Source organism: Marmota flaviventris, chromosome 12 (genome assembly GCF_047511675.1).
Source record: "Marmota flaviventris isolate mMarFla1 chromosome 12, mMarFla1.hap1, whole genome shotgun sequence".
NCBI lineage: Eukaryota > Metazoa > Chordata > Mammalia > Rodentia > Sciuridae > Marmota > Marmota flaviventris.
Genome location: NC_092509.1, coordinates 74,758,501 through 74,781,356, shown reverse-complemented (window position 1 = coordinate 74,781,356; position 22,856 = coordinate 74,758,501). Strand labels below are relative to the sequence as shown.

The 22,856-nt window shown below is 39.6% G+C and overlaps 1 protein-coding gene across 1 annotated transcript in view; it reads left to right on the top strand.

Moving 5' to 3' along the window:
* Positions 1 to 11,927: 11,927 nt before the first annotated feature.
* Positions 11,928 to 22,856, top strand: part of Il19 (interleukin 19) — a 29,004-nt gene continuing 18,075 nt past the window's right edge. The window contains exon 1 of the mRNA XM_027934629.3: positions 11,928 to 11,972. The gene's annotated coding sequence lies outside the window, so the exon portion shown is untranslated. The remainder of the gene's footprint in view (positions 11,973 to 22,856) is intronic.

The window sequence follows — 22,856 nt, the reverse complement described above, 5'->3', positions numbered from 1 at the left end:
TGGGCATCGTTTGAGTCATATACTGCGTCTTTGCTCTCGACAACAAACTTTTATTGATGTCAGCGTTTTCCCAGACACAACAGAAGCCCGGTAGGGAGATTTGGTGCCTAAAAGGAACCAAATCTGGAACAACCCTTCTGGTATCATTGCAGGGAACAGGACTTAAAACCATTCCACTTAAAATCATTCCAGCTCAAACACTATAAAATTGTCACCCTTGTCTCTTTGCCCATGTCTGTCCCTTTCTTTCCCATCCTTCCTTCCTTTCTACTTAGGGTTGTCCCTAAGTAGAGATGCCTGACAGAATGACACAGGGATCAAACAGAAACATAGGACAGCAAACTCCGAGGAACCCTGCTCCACCAGTTCCTCGTGGGCCTTTTGCCTCTTTGCTTGGAGAAGGAGGAAAAGATGAGCTGAGATTTTTTCAGTCTAAACTCTTCTATTTGTTCAGACCCTGAACTTCCCTTAGCTTGTAGGAAAAGTAGCTGTGCCTTTGAGGCCCTGAACAGCACAGACCACATGGGGAAAATGACTGGAATCCCAGAGGAAAGCACTTTGGAAAAAGACCCCACAGTCCCCTTCCTTTCCAAATCCTACCTTTTCTTCAAAGCTCTATTTAGTCCTTGGCTCCTATATGGATGCCGTTCTGGTTATCAAACTCTAAGTGATCTCCCCCTGCCCACACCTGGCTCTGATGCTAGAGTAATGGGTCCAGCAGGTCCCCCAGCTTTTAATCATGTGTATATTTCTGACAGCTCTCAATGAACTGCCTTGGATTATTGACATTTTGTGCTAGCTTTGCCTTCTCAAAGAGTCTTTGAGCACATTGGAAATGCATCCCTAGTCAGCGTTGTTCTACGCAGCATTGTTCTGGTCTTCATTATATATGCATGTATCTCAGGTGGTAGGAGATATAAAGAGCAACCAGCACCAGGAGTGGTGGCAGGTGGCACATATCTGTAATCCCAGTGGCTCGGGAGGCTGAGGCAGGAGGATCCCAAGTTCAAAGCCAGCTCAGCAATGTAGAGAGATGCTGAGCAACTCAGTGAGACCCTGTCTCTAAATGCATATGTATGTATATTTATATGGGCTGAGGATGTGGCTCAGTGGCTAATCCCCTAGGTTTAATCCTCTGGTACCAAAAAAAAAAAAAAAGCAGGCAAAGAGGAGTTGATCAGGAAAGTTATTGATCAGGAAAATGAATGGCAACTTCATTCATTTTGTTTGTTTGTTTATTGAAGAATACCATATGCCTGATGCTGAAAATTTTTTTTTACATCTGTGTGACTAGAATAAGCCATTATAAAATGGAGTGGAAGAAAATTTTTATTAGGCTAGAAAATGTGGTCATTGAATTAAACTCTGCAATGGGAATCATGACTTGAAAACGGACACTGCAGGAAACTAAATTAGTGAGTAAAAGACAAACCAAAGATAAATTTCCTAGAACACAAAGGCAAAAGATAAAGAAATGAAAACGAAAGAACAGAATGAACATGCAAGGCAGATATCAAAGAACCGACCCACAAATAACTGGTGTTCCTAAAAATAATTCACGGAATCCTTTGACACAGAAGCTGTATGTAGAAAATGTATTAGCTTTAAGCAAAATCTTATTTGGAAAATGGAATGCACTTTTGCTTACTGTCCTTATTAGGAATCTGGGTTTGTTAGAATACTAGTTCAAAATGGCTTGAATGTAATGAAGCCCAAGAGTTCACCAGAAAGCTGTCCCTCCAGCTCTTGCTTTCTCTTGGGTTGGCTTCTTCTTCTTCTCTGTCTTCTTCTTTTTGCTTCTCCTCCTCCTCCTCCTCCTCCTCCTCCTTCTTTTTTCTTGTTTGGTTCTGGGGATTGGACACAGGATCATTTTATCTCTGAGCTACGTGGCCAGCACTTCCCCCTCAACCCCCGCCATTTTTAAAAAATTTAAGACAGGATCTTGCTAAGTTGCCAACTTGAGATCCTCCTGCCTCAGCCTACTAAGTTGTTAGGATTACACTTGTGCACCACTGCATCTGGCTTGGCTACATTCTTGGGTGGGTGGTTCTCAGAGGGTGACGCTCTGCATCTCTAGATTTGTGCTCTTTCAACTTCCAACCCCAGGGGAAGGAAGGGTTCTTTCTACAACTTGTGCCATTGACCTTGGGGTGAATTCTCACTGGTCTTGATGGACTTCACTTGAGTCATGCACTCACCCTTGAATCAATCTATGTGCCTGAGAAGGGGTGTTGCTTCAGTGGCATTGCCAGCCCACATATGCTCCTGAAATGAGGGGTGGACCAACATCATCATCTAGTGTCCACATGGACTGTAAGTCTGAGAGAGACAGTCTCCCAGAGGAATTTTGTGTTATTAATTCCAGAAGAAAGAGGAATGGATGCTGGGAAGACTGAATAATATTGCCATGTGCAGATTAAATAAAAGACTATGTTCAGACCTATCTAAGTGGAACTTTTCATCTAAATGATGACCCCTCCGACCCAAAAAAGTTCTATAAATATATATACAGGGAGAAAAAAAATGTCATGTGTGCTTTAAATTTCTCCTCCATACCTCTAAATTCAAAAATTATAATTTCCAGGACTCTCGTTGAGCAAACCAGGGAAAAATGAGTTAAGAGCAAAAAGAACCAAGTTGGTACAAATCATCACCACGTTTGATGAGTTGACCTCTGAAATGTACCTCAGGTGGTCCCCATCCACTGTCATCTATATCATTGCCTAAATCCAAGCCAGTATCACCTCTCGTCTGCCATAGTCCAGAACTTCCCTTTCTCCTTTGCTTTCTGCCTTTCTAAGCCAATTCCCACATATGATCCAATGGTCTTCCACTAAACCACATCACATTTACTTCCTTGCTTAAAATTATTTTGCATCTATGGCGTGGGATGAATTCAGGTTCCTTACAAAGGCCTGTGAGACCTTGCCCGAAAATGCCTTGCCACACTCTAGTGGCACAGCCACTGCCAGTTCTTCTTGCTATGCACCTGTTGAGCTCCTTGCTCTATCAGGGCCTTTGCACACCTTCTTTCCTCTACCTGAAACTCTTTCCTCAGTCTTCTCTGGAAGGTTCCTTCTCTTCCAATACATCTTGGTTTACTTAATCACTTCCTCAGATGTAATCTGGTTTCCTGATCTAAAAATAAGCATCCTTCCTTTTGTATTTCTGGACACCCTTTTCTTAAACTATGAATTGCAATTAAAAAAAAAATATATATATATATATATATATATATATATATATATATATATATATATTAGTTGTAGTTGGACACAATACCTTTATTTATTTTTATGTGGTGCTGAGGTTAGAACCCAGTGCCTCTCACGTGCTAGGCAAGTGCTCTACTGCTGAGCCACAGCCCCAGCCCCTCAATTAGTATAAATATTTAATTTGTTTAAATTGTGTGTGTGTGTGTGTGTGTGTGTGTGTGCTTGCTTACTTTGCATTCCAGCTATCTCTCCTTGGAATGTGAAGGCAGAGACCATATTTAGTTTGTTCAACATTGAATTCCCAGGTCCTACCACTGTGTGTGACACAGAAAAGATATGCAATATATATTTGTGTGAAGAAGAGAAAGAACATTGCAATAAGGTAACTACATGTAGAAATAAACACACACACACACACACACACACACACATAAACTAAAGTAATTGATTTAACCAAAATTTCTAAAGTAGCGGAAAGTATTTTTTTTTCCTGTTAAAGAAATGAACTATGGGGGCTGGGGTTGTGGTTCAGTGATAGAGCACTTACCTAGCATGTACGAGGCCCTAGATTTGATTCTCAGCACCACATATAAATAAAGGTATTATGTGCAACTACAACTAAAAAAAAACCAAACAAATAAATAAATATTAAAAAAAGAAATAAACTATGATGTTTTCACAAAGCAGGGAACAGATTTTAAAATTTCAGATTAAATGAAAAAAATTCCATATATGGTACTTTTGTTTTCTGATTTAGTGTCATAAAAACTGATAGAGACTGGTGTGAGAAGGAAGCTCTGAGAGTGAATTAGCTGTGAATATGGGGTTGCTGTGACTTCTAAGGAAGGATAGAATTCATGAACTGGGGAGAGGCCGGAAGGGCATTTCCTCTGTGTGTGTGTGTGTGCGCGTATGTGTGTGCGCGTATGTGTGTGCGCGCGTGTGTGCATGTGTGCGCATGTCTCAGATGGGATAAAATAGGGAAAGTCTAAGAGAGCAGCGACCTGGAGCTGAGAGAGATTAAATGGAGTGTGCTAGGAGGGTGAAGAACACCCAAGATTTCTAGTGCCAGGGGACTCTCAGTGGGTTAGGAATCAGAGCGTAATGCGAGCTGTCTCCACAAGGACAGAAGTTTGATCGTGGAGTGGCTTGGTGGTATGGACATGTGATAGAGGCTGACACATGCCTTGGCAGGAGTCCCAAGAAAAGGTTCCCAACCCATTCAGTGTGTGGACAACAAGGACATCTTGTGGTACAACAAGGAAGGGGAGAGAGATGGGTGCAGCAAAGAGGGCCCCGAATCTGCACAGGGTAGAGGGTGCATGAGGATCCTGCAGGGAGACAGAAGGTTCTGGAGACAAACTTTCAAGATTCCCCATAAACCCAGGAGTAGGTACTGTTTGGGAGAATGAACAGAGTTGTTCTCTAACCTTGGAAAGCAATCTTTTTTCTATGTTGATAATAATGTCTCTCTTTGGGTGCTGCTGCTTACAAATTGGGGTATTGCTATAGCTTGGATCTGGAGTGTCCCCCAAAAGCTCATTTGTCAAAGGCTTGGTCTTACTGGGAGGTTTTGAAATCTTTAGGAAGTGGGGTCTGGTGGAAAGAAGTTAGGTCCTTGGGGTGGGCCCTTGAAAGGGATATTGGGATCCTGACCCGTTCTCTCTCTTTCTTTGCTTCTGGGCTACCATCAGGTGAGCAGCTTCCTCTGCCAGGACCTCCCACCATGCCCAAAGCAACAGGGCCAAGTGATGATGGACTGAAACCTCTGAAATTGTGAGCTTAAAAAAACCTTTCCTCCTTATAAATTGATTTTCTCAGGTATTTTGTTATAGGGACAGGAAGCTAACTAACAGGAGTTGGTGTGGCATTCAGAGGCAGAAGATCTGGTCTGGAACCCCTGTCTCTGCCATTTAGTGTCTGTGTAACCCTGACCTATCTTAGGACTGCACTTACCTGAAAGGAAGGGAGAGTAGTTCATGACCTCCACATCCCTATGTGTGATTCCCCACATATGATGGACTTTGTCATCTGTAAGGTTACTTATACAAGTGCATGACAGTGGCGGCAGTGGTGGTGGGCGTGTGGACCCAAGCATCTGAAATGCCATCTGTGGGCCTGACTTCCACTGGCTTTTCTGCAGCTCCTCCCTGCAGCTTAATCTCAACTGAATACAATACTCCACAGTCTAAACCACAAATCTGGGAGGAATTTAAAAGGTGAGTTTATGCTTTACTCAGTCTTTGAGAAAGTCTGCAATGTACCCATTCCAAACTCTGGGAATTTATTTAGTTTTAGAAAAAACTTCACCAGAAAAGGTACATGCTCAAAGGAGATTGAAATCACCACCTCATGAAGATATTTGCATTCTTATGGTTACTACAGCATTATTAGCAGTAGCCAAGAGGTAGAAACAGCACCTCAGCACACTGGCAGATAAAGAAAATTTCTTATACACATGTATGCTACATATGTTACATTTATATATATATCTATTCTGTTATATGTTGCATATATAATGTTATGTGTATTTGTTCTGTGTTCTACATTGTATATATAAATACACACATGTTACATCACTCAGCCTTACAAAAAGAGGTGATCGTATTATTTGCTACAACATGAATTGACTTGGAGGACATCATGCTAATTGAAAAAATCAGACATGGAAAGAAAAATAATGCACGATCTCATTATATGATATGTATATCTCATATATATCACAGAGGGAACAGTGGTTACCACTGATTGATAGGAGTGGAGAGGGAATGGGAAGATGCAAGTCAATGGGTACAAAGCAGAAGACACAAAAGATGGACAAGCCTGGAGATCTAATGCACAATACAAGCACAGTATTAGACATTCTCATTAAGTAGATTTTTAGGTGCTCTTGTCAAACACACACACGCACAAAGGAGTTATGTGAAATGATAGATATGTTAATCTACTTTGCTACAGTACCCATTTGATTTCCTGTGTGTATCCCATAACATCAGGTTCTAAATTTCAAATATGCAGTTAAGGAAAAAAAAGAAAAAGAAAAAAGAATCGGTGCCATCTTCACTTGTTAAGTACCAAGAGAAAATAAAGCTGGAAACACAGTTGCCACCAGATGGCACCATAACAGTCTTGTGCATCAGATGAGATGAACTTCAGACAGGAACTGCAGCAGCTGGATCTTCCTTCATTAAGACTTGAGAGCAGGGAGAAGGATCTATTTCCACTAAATGACTTGCAAGATACTGTTCTTCAATTATAATGAGGTTGGCAGGAACTTTCCCAGATTAATAAGTGAATAGCACATTGTGGTTTAGTAATCACCAACCATGTTTTTGAAAATCTCATAACTTTACCTGGGGCAGTTGCCTTCAGAGGAATGGCTGTTCATTCTAAGACCCATCCCAACCCATCTTTATTGTCAGTACACTCACAATGTGGGTCAGAATGCAGCTTTCTTTGGGGTTTTGGGGACAAGTATAAGGTCTGACTCAGGACTATTTTGTTATATACTAAAAGAAGTACGAGATTTTGTTAATAAATATTGGCATAAATGTGGGAAATATATATGGGTATAAATTCTAAGGGTGGAATATAGCCCTGGATTAGGTTGAATTTATTGGGTGTATTTTTAGATATTGTGGGTTTAACATGTTAGCTCTTGAAAACTGAAGTGATTCTAGAAGTGTCTTGGTTGGTTAACTGAACCTTGGACCCAAAGTTGCCATAGGCTTAGTTAATTTGGAATGCATCTTCAATGAGAGAGTGACTCTATCACAGGAAATCTCCAGCTAGATCCACTGGAGGGCCCAGAGAATCTTCCTTCATTAAGACATTGAGAAAATTCATCACTGAAGATGTATTTGCGTCTTTGAAACATTTTATGGCAGCTGCCTTTTATGAGCAGACACATGCCGAAAGATACTGCCATCAAGTTGGGCTCTCTGATTTCAATGGGAATAATGGGATTCCCTTGGTGCAGAGGCCAAACATTATAACTCAACCATCAGAGACAAGGGAGCTACACTTTCCTTTGAAAAAGAAGGGACACATGGGTAGTCAAAGTATTTTTAAATGTAAGGATCTTTAGTGGGAATAATTGATCATAGTGCACCTAAGAATGAAAAAAAAAATGACAGCTTACTAAAATGTTGCTTGATCTATATAAAAGGTGTAGTTTCTAAAGAACAACCTGGGTAGCCAGCCTCTCACTCACTTTGCAGGCTTAAGTCAGTTCCAGGCTTAAGAGACTCTTGATTGAAGGTAGGCAAATAACCTGTGCAGGTTTCAGTAACCATCTTTCCCCAGCTATTTGAGTACTTGCTCACAGGGCACGTGTATAGATGGCCATACTATTAAGGTGGGGGACTATGCTTGAACTCACAGCGTGGTCTTTCCCTTATCTAAGCTTCTTGTCTACCAATAGTGCTAAATGCCTAACTTGGCAACTAAGCTAAACTTCTGATATGTTACCATTCCCTGAGGGACCCACCCAGCTCTCAGTAGCAGATTGATTACATTACAACCCTTCCATCAGGGAGGGAAACAACATTTTTTTTTTCCTCACCATAAAAGACATGTATTCTGAGTGTAGATTTGTTTTCTTCTGCCAAAATCACCATCTGCAATTACAAAATATGGCATTCTGCAGACAACATTGCTTGTGGTTAAAAAAATTAAAAAAGACATTTCAAACAAGTACTATAATGGGTTCATGCCCACAGAATTAACCAGTACAACCACATACCCTAGCATCCAGAAGTAGCTGGCCTAATAGAAAGATGTAATGGCCTACCAAAATTCAGTTATGGCACCAGTTGGGAGATTATACCCTGAAAGGATGGGGTTTTATATCATAGGCTGTGGATTGTCTTTAATAAGAGAAAGTTATATGGTTCTGTGTTTTTCATAGCCAGACAACATGGGTATGGGCATCAGAAGTAGAGGGGGTACTGGCTTCTCTTGCTATTAAATCTCATAGTCTACTCACAAAATTTTTCCTTTCCACATCTGCAACTTTGAATTCCACTGGTTTGGAGTCTTGATTTCTAAATGGGGGAATACCTCTACCAGGAAATATACCAACGTTCATTAATTTGGAAAATAAAGCTAATATTCGGCTTTTTTGGGCTTCTCATGCTACTGAAACAACAGGTAAAGAAGAAAGAAGACTGTTACTCTGTGGCTGGTGGGATTATTATTATTATTATTATTTGGTACCAGAGATCAAACCCAGGGGTACTTAACCACCGAGCTGCATCCCAAGGCCTTTTAATATTTTATTTAGACACAGGATCTCACTAAGTTGCTTAGGGCCTTGTTAAGTTGCTGAGGCTGGCTTTTAGCTTCTAATCCTCCTGTCTCAGGCTCTCAAATTGCTGGGATTACAGGCACACACCACTGCGCCCGGCTTGGGGTGATTCATCTTGATTACCAAAGGGAAATTGGGATACTGGCATTCCATGAGAGCAGGAAAGAGCATATCTGGAAGCCAGAGAAATTTTCTGGGATCCTTTTAGGATTTCCATGTCTGATAGTAAAGTTAATAGAAGACAGCGAACTCCCACCTGCTGGCTAAAGACATAACCACTGATGGTTCAGACCCTTCAGGCAAGATGGATTACCCTGTCATACAAAAACTCCAGTCATCGGGGAACTGGATGAAGATCAAGGAAGCATGGAATGGGTAGTGGAAGGAGGAAATTATAAATATCAATGATGGCCTCATGAACAGAACTAACCAGTACAACCACATACCCCATCATACAGAAGTAGCTGGCCTAATAGAAAGATGTAATGGCCTACCAAAATTCAGTTATTTGCTTGTTGTGGTTGTATGTGTGTGTGTGTGTGTGTGTGTGTGTGTGTGTGTGTGAGAGAGAGAGAGAGAGAGAGAGAGAGTGCATATTATTTCATTCTTCTTTCTCCTCTTTAGCCATATTACTTCATGCAAGTTTTGTTGATTGTTAACTTTACATTTTTTTTTTTTAGGAAATATATTCAGATGGGAATTTGAGAAGCAATTAACATGGTTCAGAGATGAATCCAATGATAGCTGGGACTTTACAATTCTGATTTTAGGAAGAAGACAACACATCTTGGTTTATATTCAGAATTGTTTTATTTTGTTAAGAAGAAATGAAGAATTTTTGTGGTATATTGAGGTTCACATTTTTGTGTGTGTGTGTGGAGTGGTGTTATGGACGCTGAATAGCCAAAGGGGCGGGATGTATCTGTTATTCAGTTATTGCCTCTCAGTGCTAAACCCAACCTTTTATATTTTGTGAGCCTACATTCCTGCTTTTCCAGATGGCTCTGCCAATAAGGACACTAGATGGAGATTTCAAAACTGGAGGAAGAACAAGTGGTTTTCTCCTTTCTGTTTGATTCCTGAGGGTCTCCTGTCTGTGCATGGTTCTTCTGTTACCCCGGCAAATCTTCTTCATCAGAACAACAACATTTTCTGCTGTGACCAGCGACAGAACCCAGTGTACAGTTTTTCTAACACTGAATGAACTTCGTCGTGTTTTCCATGGAGCCACCAGGAACAGGCAGCAAGTATATCTTCTGTAAAGATTCGGGTCTTAGTTCTCTGGGTCCCTCTTGTGAGCCCAGATGATGAGCTCTGGCTGAGTAATGTCTTCTGCTCAGATATCTGAGTTTCAGGTCCTCAGGGCCTGAAAAGTTTCCAATTTTGAGTAATTTCAACCTTTGTCATGTGCTTCCTCAGATCTCAGCAGTTGCAACCTTCACGATATTTTAGTCACATAAATGATTCATTTAATATGGTGTTTTGACTTGGCGGATACCCAGTTATTTATTCAAATTCTAACCAGGTGTTATTATGAGGGTTTGTTGAAGATGTGGTAAACATTGTCATTACATTGACTTTAAGTAGATTATCCTAATAGTGTGGGTGGACCTCAATGATCTGTTGAAAGACTTTAAGAGCAAAACTGAGGTTTCCTAGAGGAAGAAGAAATTTTGCCTCATGTCTGCAACATAAGCTCCTGCCTGAGAGCTTCCAGCCTGTCAACCTGCCCCAGAGGTCTTGGACTCATTAATACAATTGTATAAACTCAATTACTTGGAATAGATTTATTTATATATATTAAGAGAGTCTGGTTCTGTTTTTTTCTGGAGATCCCTGGTGAATACAGTTACCTTATTAAGATCTTTGTAACTCTTAACATCCACTGAACTCTTTATTTTCAAATAACTCATGTAGTTTCTAGCTTCTGACTGAACCCTGATTCAGCAAATGCACAAATGGAAGTTTTAAAAATATGTACTTTTATGCTTAACTTGAATTTCAATAGCTAGTATGGGCGGAGATGAGTTCAATGAGTAGAATATTGCTTAGGCAGAGAAAAGAGATGCCAAAGCAGAATTTGTAGATTAGAAGACTAGCAAGAGATAGTGGTTAACACACAGAGTATGCAAACAGCATTCTGTGGCATGAAACAGAGGAACTCAGAGCCTCAGTAGAAACCAGTTGATAAAGTTTTAAATAGAATACATTTTGAAGATATGCAGATTCATAGGTCAAATACTGCCCATGAACAACAGTAAAAGTCCTGCCAGGACAGGACCATCTCAGTGCAAAAGAAAAGGAACGGAACACCACGGGTCATGTAACAGATTAGAGGGAAATCCAGGGCATCAGAACAGAAGCTACTTGCCTGAGAGAGCTGGGTGTAAAAAATCACCGGAAAGCTTAAAATAAGAGCAATCATTCATTTTGGGCAAGTTCGGTCAGATCATTTCTGTTCCACCCAGCACAGCTGGAACTGCTCAATGGAGGCTGGCAGATCCCCTTCTAGATGTCTCGCTCATGTGTCTGTGGCTGGTTCTCTGGAAACTCAGCCAAGGAAGTGAGCTGTGAACTTCTTTTCCACACGGGCCTCTCTCCAGGTTGTTTGGGTTCACTTATGTCTGGATTCCAAAACAAACATCTCAAGAGAGATAAAGTAAGAACAGACAGGGTCTTAATGTCTTCACCAAAAAACTGGCATATTGTTGCCACTGCTGTGTCCTCTCCGTCCAGTGGTTATAGAACCCAGATCCAGGGCAGGAAACATTGCTGGAGCCATGCTTTAAAACTGTCACTGTCACAGAGGAAATATTAGAAGAGGCAATTAAAATTTTACTTTTGGAATTTCTAACTGGCCAAGTTAATTGGTAAAATATATGTAGTTCTCTTTCCATTGGGTGGATTCAGTCACACAAATCCTTGGAAATCTTAAGAAGGTGCCTTTTTCTTTATTATTATATATGTGGCTCTTTTGATTAGGTCAGTCCTACCTGATTATCAGCCATCATTTTGGAAACTAGAGTCAGCAAAATAGGAGAAATACAATCCTGTGTAAAACACGGTTTTAGCAAGAAAATGACACCAGGGCAAATCCTAATCAAACATATCTTAAAAGCAATCAGATAAAAATGACACATAAGGTAAAGAAGAACAAAGATGGAGATGATAGCCAATTTCTCATGGGAAATAAATGAGAAAACGGTGGACTAGTATCTTTAAAGGACCAACAGAAAAAAGAAAAAGTCAGCCTAAAATTTTATACCTGGTGGAAATATCTTTTCAAAATGAAGATGACTAAAGACTTTGTTCTAGACATGCAACAGGTGAAAGTATTCATTGCCAGCAGATCTGCACTACAAGGAATGTTAAAGACAATCCTTTGGGAAGAAAGAAAATGAAAATCTAAATGCACACAAAGGCATACAGAGCACCGGATATGTCCCTATGTGAGTAAATCTATAAGATCAAAGCAAATCTTTATGTGATAATTATGTAAAAAATGACAATAATGTATTTTAGAGTTTGTCAGCAAAGTGTAAGTAAAATGTGTAACAATAATTTCAAAGAGGCTGGGAGGGAAGAAATGGAAATGCATTGTTCTGTGCTTAGGCTTTACATGACATGGTGCAGCATGTTTTGAAGACAGACTGTGATGAGTTACGAGTCTATGAAAGATGTGTATGTGTAAAGGTAGGCATAGAGCCTGTAACAACCATTGAAAGAACAAAACAGAGTTATATGTAGTAAGTCAAGATGAAATGGAATAATAAAAATAATTAATTCAAAAGAAGGAAGAAAATGAGAGAAAAGACATTAATTGGTACCACTATAGTTTGGATCTGAAATATATCCCAAAGGCCCATGTGTTGAAGGCTTGCTACCTTTAGGATGTGGGGCCTAGTGGAAGAAAAGAGATCATTTGGGGTATTACTTTAAGGAGATATTGGAATCCCAGGCCCCCCTCTCTCTCTCTTTCTCTCTCTCTCTCCCTTGTTTCCTGGCTCTCATGAGGTGAGTCATTTCTTCTGACATGTACTCCTGCCATGATGTACTGTGCTGCCACAGGCCCAAAGTGACAAGGCCAAGTAACCATGGGCTGAAACCTCTGGTATCATGAGCCAAATAAAACTTTCCTCCTTTTTAAGTTCATTATTTTGGGTATTTTATCACAGCAACAGAAATCTGACTGACACAGTACAAATAAAAAACAAATAGCAAGAGAATAGCCTTAAACTTAACCATATCGACAATCATTGTAAATACAAGAGGTTTAAAAAGAAGATTGAATTTTAAAAAAATCAAACATAAGAACCAACTATATAAAAAATATGCCTTAAAGACAAAATGTTAACAATAAAAGAATTCAGAAAGATGTGCCATGCTGATGCTAGTTAAAAGTAAACCAGATATACCTATAGGCCTATATCTATATCTATATCTATATCTATATCTATATCTATATCTATATCTATATCTACCTTCCTTCCTTTTTCTCTCTCTCTCCATTTTTCTTCCTTTCTTCCTTCCTTATTTCTTTCTTTAGTACTAGGGATGAAACTTAGGGCCACTCTACCATTGTGCTATGTTTGAAGCCTTTTTAAATTTTTATCTTGAGACAGGATTTTGCTAGGTTGCTGAGGCTGGCCTTGAACTTCTGATCTTTCTGCTTTAAGCTCCCAAGTTGCTGGGATTTTAGGCTCGTGACACCATTTCCAGATAACATACATATTGCAAAGTAAAGTACTACCAACAGTGAAGAAGTAAGTTCCACGATGAAAAAAGCGTAAGTTTACTGAGGATATAATCTTAGATGGTTATGTACCCAATAGCAGGGCTTCAAAATACATGAAATAAACCTTAGTAGAACTAAAAGGAAAAAGAGACAAATTTACAATCATGGTAGAACGTTTCAATACTCTTTCTCAATAATCAATAAAATAACTAGGCAAGCTGGGTGTGGTGGTGCACACCTGTAATCCCAGTGGCTTGGGAGGCTGAGGCAGGAGGATTGTGAGTTTGAAGATAGCCTCAGCAATTTAGCGATGCCTTAAGCAACTCAGTGATACCCTGTCTCTAAATAAAATACAAAAAGGGCCAAGATTAAGTGCCCCTGGGTTCAATCCTTGGTACCAAAAAAAAAAAAAAAATCTAGGCAAAAAGTTAGCAAAGATATACTAGCTTTGAGCAATGCTAATCAAACAAGACAACCTAATTGACATATATAGAACACTCTCTTAACAAAATTAGAATTCACATTCTTTTTTTATTCTTTTTAGATATGTACAACAGTAGAGTGTATTTTGATATGTTCATATATACATAGAGTATAATTTATTTTAATTAGGATCCTAATCTTGTGGTTATTCACTATGTGTAGATGCACATTCTTTTTAAGTACATACAGAGTATTTACCAAGATAGACCATATCATGGGCTGTAAAAATGAGTTTCAAAAAATTTAAAAGGATTTGAGTAATACAAAGTACATTCTCTGATAATGGTGGAGTTTATCAGTAACAGAATGATATTTGAAAAATCTCCCAATACTTGGAAACAAAAATAACATGGTCATGCATCACTTAGTGATGGGGATATGTTCTGAGAAATGCAGTAAGAAAAAAAATGCATTTTTAGATCATTTTATTATGCAAAAATCACAGAGTGTACTTAACACAACTAAGATGGCTACAATGTCATTAGGTGATAAAATATTATAGAATCACCATTGTATATGTGGTCTGTTGTTGACTAAAAGCACATTAGGAGGCATGTGACTGTATTTCTGAATGATCCCTGGATCAAAGAAGAAATCAAAAGAGAAAGTATAAAGTATTTTTAAATGAAAACTCCACATGTCAGAATTTGTGGAATGTTAGTAAAGCAATATTTAAGGAGAAATATCTAGCACTGAATACTATATTAGAACAAAAATTCTTCAATTTGATATAGAGCAGTTATGAAAAATCCATAACTAATATCATACTTAATACAGAAGAACTGAAAATTTTCTCCTTATCCCTAATAACAGGAACAATGCAAAGATGTTCATTTTTATCACTTTTATTTAACATTGTGCTTAAGACTCTAGCCATTACAATAACACAAGAAAAAGAAAGAAAAGACTTCCAGATTGGGGGGAAAAATAGAACTGTGTATTTACAATGTATATAGACAATTCTATGGAATCTACCTAAAGATACTAGAATTATTAGGAAGCCCAGCAAGGTTGCAAAATGTAAAATAGATATATTAAAAACTAGTTGTATTTAAAAATACAAAATTAAATGTGTTTCTATATATTAGTAATGAAGAAACAGAAATTGAAATAACAAGTTTGGAGGGCTAATTGTTTTTTGATTTCAAGACATACTACAAAGGTATCGTAATCATGGAAGATAAAAGTAGGTAAGTAGATTAATGAAGCAGAATGAGAATCCAGAAATAGACTCTACATATATGAACAGCTGATTTTTGACAATGATGTAAAGGCAATCTGTGGAGGAAGAATAATCTTTTTAGCAAACAGGGCTATAACAATTAGATCAAATTTATTCTGAAAAGGCAACTATGATCCTTCTCTCATACTATGCATAAAAATTAACTTGTAAATGAACTACAGATTTAGATGTACAACCTAAATTTACATTTTCATTTTACTTTTGTAGTTTTGGGGATCAAAATCAGGGCCCTAGCAAGTGCTAGGCTCTACCACTGATTCATATTTCCAACCCTAAAACCCCAAAATTTTTGTATAAAAATATGGTAGAAATTCTTTGTAATCAAGGCTTAGGCAAAAATTCCTTAGATATGACACCAAAACCAAAATCCATAAGAAAACAAATGGATAAATTTGACTTAGCCAAAATTAGAATGTTCTATTCTTCAAAAGGCAGTGTTTGGGCTGGGGATGTGGCTCAAGCGGTAGTGAGCTCTCCTGGCATGCGCGGGGCGCTGGGTTCGATCCTCAGCACCACGTAAAAATAAAATAAAGATGCTGTGTCTGCTGAAAACGGAAAAATAAATATTAAAAAATTATCTCTCTCCCTCTCCCTCCCCCGCTCCTCTCTCTTAAAAAAAAAAAAAAAAAGGCAGTGTTAAGAGAATGCAAAGGTGAACCATAGACTGGGAGAAAATATTTGTAAAGCATATATTGGATAAAGAGACTTATATCCAGAAAATATAGAATACTCTCTAAACTTCATAATAAAAAATAAACCATTCAATTTAAAAAATGGGCAAAAGATTTAATAAAACGCTTCAATAAAAGCTATATAGCTGGCAAAGAAACTCATGAAAAGATGCTCAACATCATGCATTGTTAAGGAAATGCAAATTAAAAACATAAGGAGATACATCCACATTGAAATTAGAATGACTAAGAATTTAAAAGACTCCCCATGTTAAGTGTTAGTGAGGATAGGAGGAACAAGGGATTTTATAACACTGTTGATGGGAATATGAAATGTAACATCTTGGAAAAGAGTTTACCAGTATTTTTTTTAATGAGATGAACATCTAACCTACTCCCAGATATTTACCCAATACCTAAAGAAAGAAAGAAAGAAAGAAAGTATATGCCTATTAAAAAACTTACACCAAAGGTTTATTGTAGCTACACTTGCCATACTAGAAACTGGAGATATTCCAAATATCCACTTGAAGGTGAATGTTTGTACTAGTCAGGGTTCTCTAGACGAACAGAATCAACAGGAAGTATAATTATAACAGGGGGAGTTATTAGGTTGGCTTACACAACCAGAAGCTGGATAGTCCACATTGGCCATCTTCAGGAGGGAGGGCTGGAAGAACCAGTAGCTGTGCAGTCCAAGAGGCTGAAGCCCCACAACAAGAGGGATCAATGGTGTTACCCTAGTCTGAGACTAAAGGCTTCTGGAGAATCCACTTTGGAAGAATGAAGAAGTGAGAGTCTGATATCCTCAGACAATCAATGGCAGCAGCAATCAAGAACCTGTCAGAACGCATGAGGCACTGGGTTCAACCCTCAGCACACATAAAAATAAATAAAGGTATTGTGTCCATCTATAACTATATATATATATATATATATATATATATATATATATATATATATATATATATATATATATATATATATAAAGAACCTGTTCAAGAAGAATAGAGCTTGCATCTGCTGCTGCTTCTTTGTTCTTCCAACCTTTATTCCATCCAAGCCATCATCCTATTGGTTGGTGCTGTCCACGCTTAGGGAGGGTCTCCATTTCAGTTGGCTGTCCCACATACCAATCATTCCTAGACACACCCTCATGAACACACTCATAATCCTTGGTATCTCTTAATCCAATCAAGTTGACAACTCAAATTAACCATTACAATGGACAAATTGTGACACATCCAAAGAAGTGATCAATTCATACATGCAGCACAATGAATGCATCTTAAAATAATTAAAAAGACTACCTACTATATAATGCTATTTATATGATATGCTAGAAAACCCAACTAGTCTACACTGTCTGGAAGCAGATTAGTACTTGCCTGAGCAGGAGAGAGGCAGGGAAGTGAGAGGGATTAGAAAAGGGACAGTAATGGTCTAGGGGAAAACTGTCCGGTTGTGCTGGGTATATTCACAATCTTTATTTTGAGGAGAATTTTTAAAAATTTGTTCCTTTTAGATATACATAACAGTAGAGTGTATCTAGCCATACATACACAGAGTATAACTTCCCATTCTTGTGGTTATACATAATGTGGAGTTTCTCTGGTTGTGTGAACTTAGGAAAGTTATGTTCAAGTTATTCTACTATCTTTCCTATACCCATCTTCCTCCCTTCCCTTCATTATCCTTTGTCTAATCCAATGGCTCTTATTCCCACCTCATCTGCCATCTGCCCCCTTATTGTGTGTCAGCATCTGCATATCAGAGATAACATTCTGCCTTTTTTTTTTTTTTTTTGGATTGTCTTATTTCACTTAATATGCCAGTCTCCTGTTCCATCCATTACCAGCAAATGACATAATTTCATTCTTATTTATGACTGAGTAATATTTCATTGTGTATATATACCACATTTTATTTATCTGTCTATCACAATCTTCATTGATAATCTTATGGTGTATAAATATGTCAAACTTCAAATTGTAGACTTTGGTTATAATAAGTCAAACAAAGAAAATAACTGAAAATTGTTCCTCCCCCCCATGTTCTACTTAGGTTCAGAGTTTAGTATTTCTGTCATCTAGATCTGTACTGTCCAATATGGTAAACTCTAGACAAAAGTGGTTATTGCAAATTTAAATTCACTGCAATTTAAATTAAAAATTCAGTTCTTGCACTAGCCATACAAGGGTTCAACGGCCATGTGTGGTTAATGGCCACCATATTGAACAGTGCAGATGATAAAGTGTTTCTACCATCAGAGAAATTTCTCTCAGCACCTATCCTAGGTGATGTAGAGCCTCAGGGGTTGCCCTGGTCTCATTAGAACCTTGGATCTTTCACTAGTCACTTATTAAAAACTTATTATTATATTTTTACCAGAAACTTCAGGACTCTTATATGATTTATCTCGAGTTCTTAAAAGGAAAGACTTAAAACCAGAGAGGTTTGAATAAACAATTCTCTAATGCTCACTGTTTACTAAGTGGTGTCTCTCAAGTGCAAATCTGTATCCATTTAGCCAAAGTCTGAAGTCTTAGGTGAGTCTCCTATAACCTGCGACTAGACCACACTTCCTTCATTCTTTACTTGTGGAGTTTTCTTTTCATATTCAACCATACTAATCCTAAATTTATCCCTTCTAAATTTTATTTTAGTTTTTTTAGGATCCTCATCCTGTCCTTCCATAGGCCCACTCACCTTCCAAGACGCATGTCTTTAGCAACTTTGATAAGCATGTCCTCTGAAACTCTATCCAACACAGGGATATAAATGATCAGTAAGACAAGAGAACGGATGGAGGCTTATGATTAGCTATTAGAAGCCTTTCCTGGGGCTAAGGATATAGCTCAGTTGGTAGAGTGCCTGCCTTGTATGCAAAAGGCCCTGATTCAATCCCCAGCATCACAAAAAAAAAAAGAAAGAAAGAAAGAAAAGAAAAGAAGAGAGAGAGAGAGAGAGAGAGAGAGAGAGAGAGAGAGAGAGAGAGAGAGAGGCCTTTCCTGTTTAGGTTGGCATCAGTTTACCAGTCTGTAACTTTCAAGGCATTAGGATTACATCCCATTTCTGTCCTCTTCTCCAGATTCCTGGACATATGCCCTGTGTTTGGATCCTAAAGACCCTTTTGCACCATCTAGAATCATGTTCCAATATTAATTAACTGCACGATCACTTTCCAGATGGTAGACAAATGGCGTATGCTTCTAAGAAAACATGAGGCTGGGAGGATCAAGCTGTTGGCACCTCATGTGGACACTTGTCATTTCCACTGAGCCTTCCACCTCCTCCTTGCTGCTCCCATCACTAAACTGATTGTTTTGGTTATCTGCTGCTGAAATAAAGAAGTCTCAAAACAGTGGCTTCGAACAATAACAAATCATTCATTTGCTCACAGATTTGAAACATGGGCATGGCTTGGTGAGAACGCTTGGCCTCCATTCCACAGGGCCTCAGCGATGCTTGCTCAGCCAGCTTCCTCTGGCACAATTCTGAGGATCTCATGACCTTGCCTCATGTCCTCCTATCACTCCGCTCCACACCCCATTTCTAAACTTTGCCCCTATTGACCACTCTGTGTTTTCTTAGGACTTAACATCCTAAGGGGCTTCTCTGGACCTCTGTCCACTGTGTCTATAGTTCCCTTTCCTTGACTAATTCCCATGTATCCTTTAAAGCTCAGCCAAGGTATTACCTTTGCCTAAAAGCTTTCTGTGACACCCCACTCCCCACATCTCAGTCTGCATTAACATCTCTCTGCTGGGCTCCACCACATGCCTTGAGCCCTGCTTTTCAAAGCAATTATCCTACTGTAATGGATTGTCCTTTGTATCTGCCTGTTCCTCTTGCTAGACTCAGAGCTCTTCAGGGGAAGGAATATTATATTCCCAGTGCCTAGCATAGCATGTGGGATATAGTATATTGAGTCGCTGAATGATGGGATGATAGCATGCATTGTGCAAGTTCACATTACGTGATCAAAACTCCAGATTAGCAATAAGACCCAGTACCTGTAAAGAACCTCACTGAAACAGGTTCTCCTGAATCCAAAATGACACGAGTTCAAGTCCACCGAGCACTTGGTGCCAGGTCCGTGAGTTATAGTGTGTAGCATGTGCTATAGTGCGTAGCACAGTAAAGTGTCTGCCACTGCTGTTGTCATCATTATCAGGCTTCAGAGGTAGACTTGTCCTTGCCAAAGGCTCTTTTTACTCTTAGGGGTTTTCTTAGAAAAAACTTGAATGAACTTGGCCCCCTTTCAGATCTTTTTCCTCCTCTGAGAGTTCCCTGGAGTTCGCATTTCCAAAAAGGAAGAGGAAGCATGTCTGGACTAACAGCTTGGGTGCATCTTTCTCTTGGCAAAGATTCAGTACCTTCTCCAGACGGATCAGCTTTATATTTGCCTATTGGCTTCCGTTGCAGCAGGTGGATGCAGGTGTTGCCACCTGCCAGGTGTTTCCTGCTCCCCCAGTCCTGACAGAGTTAGGGAGAAGCAGAAGTGACTTCCATGCCAGAGCCCTCTGGTACACTGTCACCCTGAATCAGCATCCACCTTCCCCATACGTAGTTTGGGGCAAGGCTGGAGGGAAAGCACACCCACTGGAAGGAAAGGCATTTATGCTTTGGGGGAAGGTAGTTCTGCACCTTAATTTGGAGGGAGTGGCCAGGTTTTTCAAGCTCCCTCTGGGCTTGCTCTTGCCCTGCGTTTCCGAGATGGCCAGAGCTGAAAAGTCCCAGAATTCTCCTTATTATGTCCACACCCCATCCTACCTGGAATTTAGAAGAATGCAAGCATAGCGTTTTAGCTTGAACTGTGATTAATATTTGGTGCTGGGAAAACTGGGGTTCTGGGTTAAGCCTGAAAATATTTTGGGCAAAGGAAGAAGGGAAATTTCCAAGATGCCCCTGAGAGAGTGAGGCAGGGCAGGGTCCCCGGTAAGAGATTTGCATGAAGAAGGGAAATGGAGGAAGATTCATCCAGAAACAGGTCTGAAGAGGAGGGCTGAAAAGCCAGACAAGTGAGAAAGGCAGATGTGGGACCCATGAGGAGCCATGGCTATGGGCAAAGTTAGGGCAAGAATCCTGGAGGACTTTCATGGGTACTGTGAAAAACCAAAGGAATTGAAATTTGTACATGTATTCCTTGCTGTGATTTGGGCTATGCCTCACATCCTTAGGAAGGTCTCTGACCTGCAGGTCCTGTTAGGCTCTCCTATAAGTCTCCCATGGGGCAGCACCATCACAACCCTCATTCCATTCTGGGGTCAGCCCCCGAAGATCTAGATTCCAGTTCCTTATTTGTGAACTCTAGGACCTTGTCAAGCATTTAACCTGTTAATGCGCTGGTCGGTTTTTGTTATATAACAAAATATCTGAGGCTAAGTTTTTATAAAGAAAAGAGGCTTGCCCAATGCATAATTTTGGAGGCGGAAAGTCCAAGATCTGGTGGCCTCATTTGGATTTGGATTCTGATGAGGGTCTAGTGGGAGGTGGCATCATGGCAGGAGCATGTGGGAGAGGGAGAAGTCCCATTGTAAAACAGGAAGCCAGAGTGATAGGGAAGGGCCAGGCTTGCTCCTGTTATAACAACTTTCTCATGAGAACTAACTCAGGGATCCCATGAAAACTAACTTAATCTCGATCAAGGGTGGCCCCTGATGACCTAAGAACTTCCCACTAGGCCCCACCTCAATATCCCCACATTAAGGATTAAGCTCTCAGCAGAGGAAACTTTGAGGGACAAATTCAGACCATATTCAAATGATAGCATCTATGTTTCCTCAATCTGTGTCATGTAGCTAAAAAAGTGTCTTCTCAATCAAGTTGTAAAGATTGAATAAATTAATGTATTGAAACGGCTCAGCACAGAGCCCAGCTTGTGAGTGGAAAGGGTGACAACATGGGTGTCTTCCCTACTTCTGTGAGATCTTTGCAGGGCCAGGCTGTCCACCTCTAGCCACTGCAGGGCCTGGCGTGTCACGGGAACCCCCCTGAATGATTGTCTAGGTGACAGACATGGGCTCCAGCGAGGGCCCTTGTTTCACTGTGTGGACCCTCTAAACATTTTTTCCCTTGGGGATTTCAAGTTAAAAAAGACCAGAGGATTCTTCCTAAATAGAATGACTATGGGTGACCATTTTTCTTCTCTTCTAGTTTTCTGTATGCGCCACAAGTTTTTGGTTTCATATCAAAGCAAAGATTACTTTTCTAAAGGTTTAAAAATATTATTAACAAACATAACACTCTGCATTGTCTAGAAGGAAGGAGCCGTCCCAATGGATAAGAATAGGTAGGTAATGAACGGACTAAGTAGCATGTGCTTCTGCCTTCTAGGTCTTCTAATCTCCTTGGAGGTCACACAAGCTCTTCCTGCTAAGGAAATACTTAAAGCACCAAGCCATGGGGATGAAGGTCCTTCTTCTCTTAATCTTAAAAAGGGAAGCAAGATTGAGTTCTAACAGGAGCGCCATGTCTTCAGAAGGCAAGAATGTTCTCAGTCCTGAGTCTTGTGCTGTCGAGAAATGACCATGAGTGTGCTGAGGGGTAAAAGGTCCTCCCCCACAGTGCTGCCACTCGATACATCATTGGATCATTTGTCTCTAGAGGCTTCGGCCCCCCAGTTGGAGGACAGCTGTACCTCTGTCCCATGAGGTAGAGAGAGAGAGTAGTCTTGAAGGAAGAGTCCCAGACCAAGAACCAAGACACTCACTTTGTTGTTCCAGCTCTACCTGACTGCAGGATCCTCCAATCACCAAGCCTCAGCTTTCCCATTTGGAAAAGGAAATAAGAACATCTTTGCTATTCATAGGTAGAAAGAAATACCATATGAAAATGCTCTGGAAAGTGTCAAGTGATGGACAGATGCTATTTGTGAATGGGGTGAGAGTACTAGTGTAGTAGAGGAAAGTACAGACTGTCTTCAGTGAGTTATATTTATGTTGTTCACATTTTCAAATTAAAAAACATTAAATTTCTCCCTTCTTCTAGGAGTTTCCTATATGTTATATTGTCTGGCCTTTATTTGCTGCATTTTATAAATGAGAAAACTAAGGCTAATAGGAAAAAAACTTTGTGATTTGCCCAAAAATCACACAGCAGAGTCAGAACTCAAATCTAGTATTCTTTTTAAAATTTGTTCTAATTAGTTATACATGAAAGCAGAATGCATTTTGACACATCATACATAAATTAAGTA